At 32.1% G+C, this 5,779-nt stretch overlaps 1 long non-coding RNA gene across 1 annotated transcript; it reads left to right on the top strand.

The window, feature by feature from the left end:
- Window positions 1-2,084: 2,084 nt before the first annotated feature.
- On the top strand, window positions 2,085-4,926 carry LOC106477362. The gene is made up of 3 exons (XR_001291983.2): window positions 2,085-2,206; window positions 3,322-3,378; window positions 4,644-4,926. It is a non-coding gene; the product is annotated as an uncharacterized LOC106477362 (long non-coding RNA).
- The last annotated feature ends 853 nt before the right edge of the window (window positions 4,927-5,779 follow it).

The raw sequence follows: 5,779 nt of genomic DNA on the forward strand, positions 1-5,779 counted from the left end.
GGTGGTGAGTATTTAAGTACAAGTGACCATTACACTATTAGATGTGGGATTTTACTGTGTGTAGAATTGAAGAAGAATAATACCCTGATTCTAAATTTCAGGAAAGCCAATATTGGTAGAATGAGACGTGATCTGGCTTTTGTAGATTGGACGAAAGAGTTGAGAGGATGATCTTCAACAGATGTGGGAAGCATTTAGGGAAAAATTGATATGTATACAGAACATACATATTCCCTACAGAAAGGAAGGGCAACGAAGTGGAATAAGTCATTATGGTTTAGTAAATGTTTAAGAGATCATATTAGGGATAAACATAATAAATTCAAGAAATTTAAACTTACTGGAAATAATAAGGACTTAGAGGACTATAGGAAGTCAAAAGAGCTGGTTAAAAAGGAAAGTTAAAAGGGCAAAAACTGTATATGAAAAAAGGCTGGCTGAGAGAGTTAAATCAAACACTAAGGAATTTTTTAGGTATATGATGTGTAAGCAAAATGTTAGGATGGGGATTTGGCCTTTTAAAAATGATAGTGGGGAGCTGATCTCAGAAGATTATGAGATGGTAAACTTATTAAATTATATGTTTGCTTCAACATTTACGGAGGAAGATACAAGTATTATGTCTCAACCAGAGCACTTAATTGATGTAAAAGATATCATTTTAAGTTCTGAAATTGTAAGAGAAAAGTTGGGAAACCTCAAATTTAATAAATCCCCTGGACCAGACAACTTTAATCCTAGTTTTAAAGGAACTTAAAGATTTTATTTGTGAACCTCTAGCTAATATTTCTTATAGGTCATTGAGTAGTGGAAGAGTATTAAAAGATTGGAAGTTGGCTAATGTTAATCCAATATTTAAAGGAGGTGATAAACATTGTCCAGGCAATTATTGGCCGGTTAGTCTTACATCAGTAGTTGGAAAGGTTTTGGAGAGTATGATTAAAGATGCATTGCAGAGTCACTTAAAGCAGTTTGATATAGTGTCAGAGAGCCAGCATGGTTTCACTAAGTCTTGTTTAACAAATCTTCTGACATTATTTGAGGATGTTACTGCAAGAGTTGATGAAGGAAATACTGTGTATTTGGTTTACCTTGATTTTGAGAAAATGTTTGATAAGGTGCCTCAAAAAGACTTGTTACAAAAATTAAATCTGTGGGTGTGGGGGTAATGTTATTAAATTGGCTGGAGAGTAGAAAGCAGAGAGTAGTAATAAATGGAGTTGGATCTGACTGGATCACAGTTACAAGCGGTGTGCCTCATGGCTCTGTGCTGGGTCCTCTGCTCTTTGTGATTTATATTAGTGATATTGACTCTGGAATGACTAACAAAATTTTGAAGCTTGCAGTTGTCATTAAGATTTTTGGGGTGGTTAACTGTATCAAAGATGCTGCAGACTTACAGGGAGATTTAGATCATTTGATGCATTTGACCAATATGTGGCATATGATGTTTAACTATCCAAAATGTAAGGTGATGCATGTAGGTTTTATATTATATGTTCAGTAATGTGTGTGAAATTAATCTTATCTGAGGATATGTTTAGGGTCATAAAGGTCACTCTCAGTGACCACCTTATTACACTTGTGTTGGTTTTTATTTGTTTTGTTATAATTGTTATTGTTTTTTTTATTCTAAATAATATAAAACATGTCCATCTACTGACCACCTTTAATGCCAAAAATGAAAAGATACACATTGATAACTACACTAAAGTGGTAAACAATTTCTTTTTTTCTATACATTTAAAATATATACTACTTAGATACTAACTGATATTTGTCTGTTTGTCACTGATCTAGTCTGTCCTTGTTTTATAATTTACTGAAGTCTGTAGTACTTACAAGCTTTTGAAACAAAACTCTTGAATGTTCCTGTCAATATGTAAGTAAGCTTACATGTCTACAAATGTTTTTATACCTATTTTATAAAGGTAAAAAATATGTCAATGATCATTGGTTGAACAGAGAAAATCAACTAGTAATTGTAAATCAAAATAAAGCTCATTAATTTATTTTGTTTTTTTGTCTTTCAATATTATTTTAATATTGTAAACTTAACATATTATATAGATTAAGGCTTTAAGCCCTTTTTTATATTTTGGGTTTTATTCAGAGATTACTGAAATGCTTCCTGGAATTTTGAACCAGTTGGGTGCTGAAAGCCTCACTCACCTGAAGAGATTAGCAGATATACACAGTGCAGCTGGTGAGTTTTTTTTTTACACATTCTATGCACCAGCAGAGATTAACAAATATACACAGTGCAGCTCAACAAAAGTCAACAGTGTTTTTAGCATATTACAATGTCTGACAGATGTGTGCAGCCCCATCATAAGCCTTGAGAACTGATCCACAGTATGATGTACATTTCAACTATGTATTTTAAAACGTAACTAATACGTATTAACCAGGATATAAAAGTGAGACCTAGATATAATTTAAATGTATGTAACTATAGCACATTTAAATAAGACACAACCATAAGTGCTATAGTTTATCAAGTAGCCAACAATATTACAGTCAGTTGTATGTACTCTGTGAATAAAACTGCATGCCAATTTCAAAATAACCCTTGTTAGATTATAGTGTAAAATGAGCTCTTTCTAATGACTATACATGTGTATGTAACCTCTACATGTAGGCTATAAAGCCCAAACAAATCTATTGAAGGTGAGAATGGCACCTGTCAGGGGTTAACAAAATTTATTACTTGTTTCAACTTCATTCATTCAGAGAACTTTGAAATGTATACACTATACATTCTATACACTAGAAGTTATTAACAGATATACACAGTGCACCCGGTAAGTTATTTTTTACACATTCTATACACTAGAAGATATTAACAGATATACATACATTTCTTTTGACATCATGCTTTCAAAGTTACAGGTTATATTCAGATCATTTGATACTGCTGATAAAATAATACTTGTAAAATGTTGTGTAATATTATTAAGAACTATATTGGAGTTATTTATTAGTTTAATCAATTGGTACAGTTATCAATTAGACCAAAATCAATTCTGTTAAATGAATACAGCCAACTCCTTAAGTTAACACAGGGTCTTAATCTAGTATTTTTTTAAATCCTAGTGTTTTTTAAATGTTGCTTTCCAAGTTAAGAATCTTGATATATTTTTCAGGATAATACTGAAGGTGTAACATTGTCCAATAATGATATTGTTTGCTAATCAGTCAATATCAACATAATTTAGTAATATGTTATTTTAAACTACAGTATGTATTTTGTATAATATTTTTCTGTACAAAATGCTGCACTCGTATAAATATTATTTTTTTTGTGCTTATTTGTTCAAGCCGGAAGTGGTGACCATGGAGTAACTACAGGAATAGATGATGATGACGAAGTACCGGGTATGAAATTTTTAAGTATAAATAACCATTAATGGCTGGAGATGGCTTGAATGGGTAATGAAGAAAAACTTTAATATAAGTTTAACATAACAGCAAATGTACAACGTTTCGACAAGATTTTGTCATAAGCAGTCGTTGAGTTCGATTTGAGGTCATTAGTTCCAACATGAAGAATTAGGTATTTTACAGTCTGTGACACTAAAGATACAGAGTAAAAGATCAAGTGAAGTGTATCGAAACCCGGTTTATAGCATTGTAGGTCTGCAGATATACCGCTGTGCCACTGGGGGGGTGCAACAAGATAACAAAGAACTTGTATATTGGTCCAGTTGTGAGACTAATAAATGCAAATTTATTGGTTGCAGCTTCTTTCTTTGGTTCCTGGATTTTCAGAATGTTGTAATTCCTCAAGGTTCCTTAACACTGCGTTAAATGTCTTGCAGATGATTATTATTTTTTAAAATATTGCATAAATTTTTTTGGCACCACTTTAAATAGATAGAGGTAAGAGGACAGGAGTAGTAGTGATTCCGTAAAGTTGGTAGGAATTGTGAAACCGTAAAACTTACAAAAAGGACAGTAAAGTAAGAGAGATTATTTCAAGAGTTGCATTTTTATAATATGAAGGGTAAGTGTAGTTAATATTTAGCAAATATCAGTCAGGTACTGTGAAATCTACCTTGGTGTTCACTGTTTAGCTAGCATGTGTGTGAGGAAGATAAAAATTAATGTGCATTAGGAAACTCGTGGTTAAAATAAATTTTATATTTATTCTGTATAAAAATAAGCTGCCATTTGAGAGTATCTACCACTTTGAAATCTTCTAACACCAAGTTTTCTCCACCTAGAAAACCTTCAACCTTTATTTAAATAGAAATTATAATGAGTGCCAACATTTACTGCTATCAGATCTCACACTTAGAAAAAAATTGTGTAAAATACTTAAAACTTTTCGTTTCTTAAGTGTATTATTAACTGATTTAGAAAAATTCAAAACCAAATGTTAGGTATGCATTGTAAGTAAAATTTATGGTGTTTCTAATTGATGTAGCTGTATGATGAGATGATTGTGTTTAAAGTATGTTGTGTGTCTTTCCAATATTTTACTGACTTTTTCTGTTATGACTACACGTAAAGTTGTTTTGTTTTCATACATTTGAGAGTTATAAATATAGAGATTGTATTATTTTCTGTCAGTTTGTTGCTAGAGTTTGCTATAATGGTTTAAAGTTTTGAAATGCTGTGTACAATTTTTTTGTTTTCAGATCTTGTGGAAGACTTTGATGAAGCTCTGAAATCTGAAGCTGTGTAATAACAATAAAGATGAAGATGAGAAACAATGAAATTGTGTTCAGTCATTTAAAGTGACTTTTTCATTTTACAGTATGTAATTGTAATATGTAAATCAAATGTTTACTGTGGGATAATTATGGTACACTTAGCTTTGCACATTTTCTAGTGACTCGCTTCAAAATACATCTCATTAGTAATCAAGGAATTATTTTAATTAATAACAGTGAAGAGTAAATAAAGTTATTTGTAGTATCACATGTTGTATGAAGCTTTATTTTGCATTAATAATCATATTGTTAATTACTACATGGAATACTGTGATGGACATGAAGTCATATACTCTATCAGAATAGTTTGAAATAAAAGCATCAATCTTTTTTTTTTTCTAATTTGTATATTTTGAAATTTTATGTAACTTGAAATCTGTAGGTACTTTGTTTTTACTTTTGTCTGTCATTAACAATTATCTGTTGTAACCATTTCTTGTATAATAGTGATGATTAAGTATCATAAGGTAAATTGGCCTATTTTCAGTGTAGCTTTGTTCTAATGGTGGATACAACAGATAGCCCAGTGTGGCTTTGTTCTAATGGTGAATACAACATATAGCCTAGTGTGGCTTTGTTCTAATGGTGGATACAATAGATAGCCCAGTGTGGCTTTGTTGTAATGGTGAATACAACAGATAGCCCAGTGTGTCTTTGTTCTAATGGTGGATACAACAGATAGCCCAATGTGTCTTTGTTCTAATGGTGGATACAACAGATAGCCCAATGTGTCTTTGTTCTAATGGTGGATACAACAGATAGCCCAATGTGGCTTTGTTCTAATGGTGAATACAACAGATCGCCCAGTGTGGCTTTGTTCTAATGGTCAATTCAACAGATAGCCCAATGTGGCTTTGTTGTAATGGTGAATACAATAGATTGCCCAGTGTGGCTTTGTTCTAATGGTGGATACAACAGATAGCCCAGTGTGGCTTTGTTCTAATGGTGAATACAACAAATAGCCCAGTGTGGCTTTGTTCTAATGGTGAATACAACAGATAGCCCAGTGTGGCTTTGTTCTAATGGTGAATACAACAGATAGCCCAGTGTGGCTTTGTTCT

Source organism: Limulus polyphemus, unplaced genomic scaffold (assembly GCF_000517525.1).
Source record: "Limulus polyphemus unplaced genomic scaffold, Limulus_polyphemus-2.1.2 Scaffold14522, whole genome shotgun sequence".
NCBI lineage: Eukaryota > Metazoa > Arthropoda > Merostomata > Xiphosura > Limulidae > Limulus > Limulus polyphemus.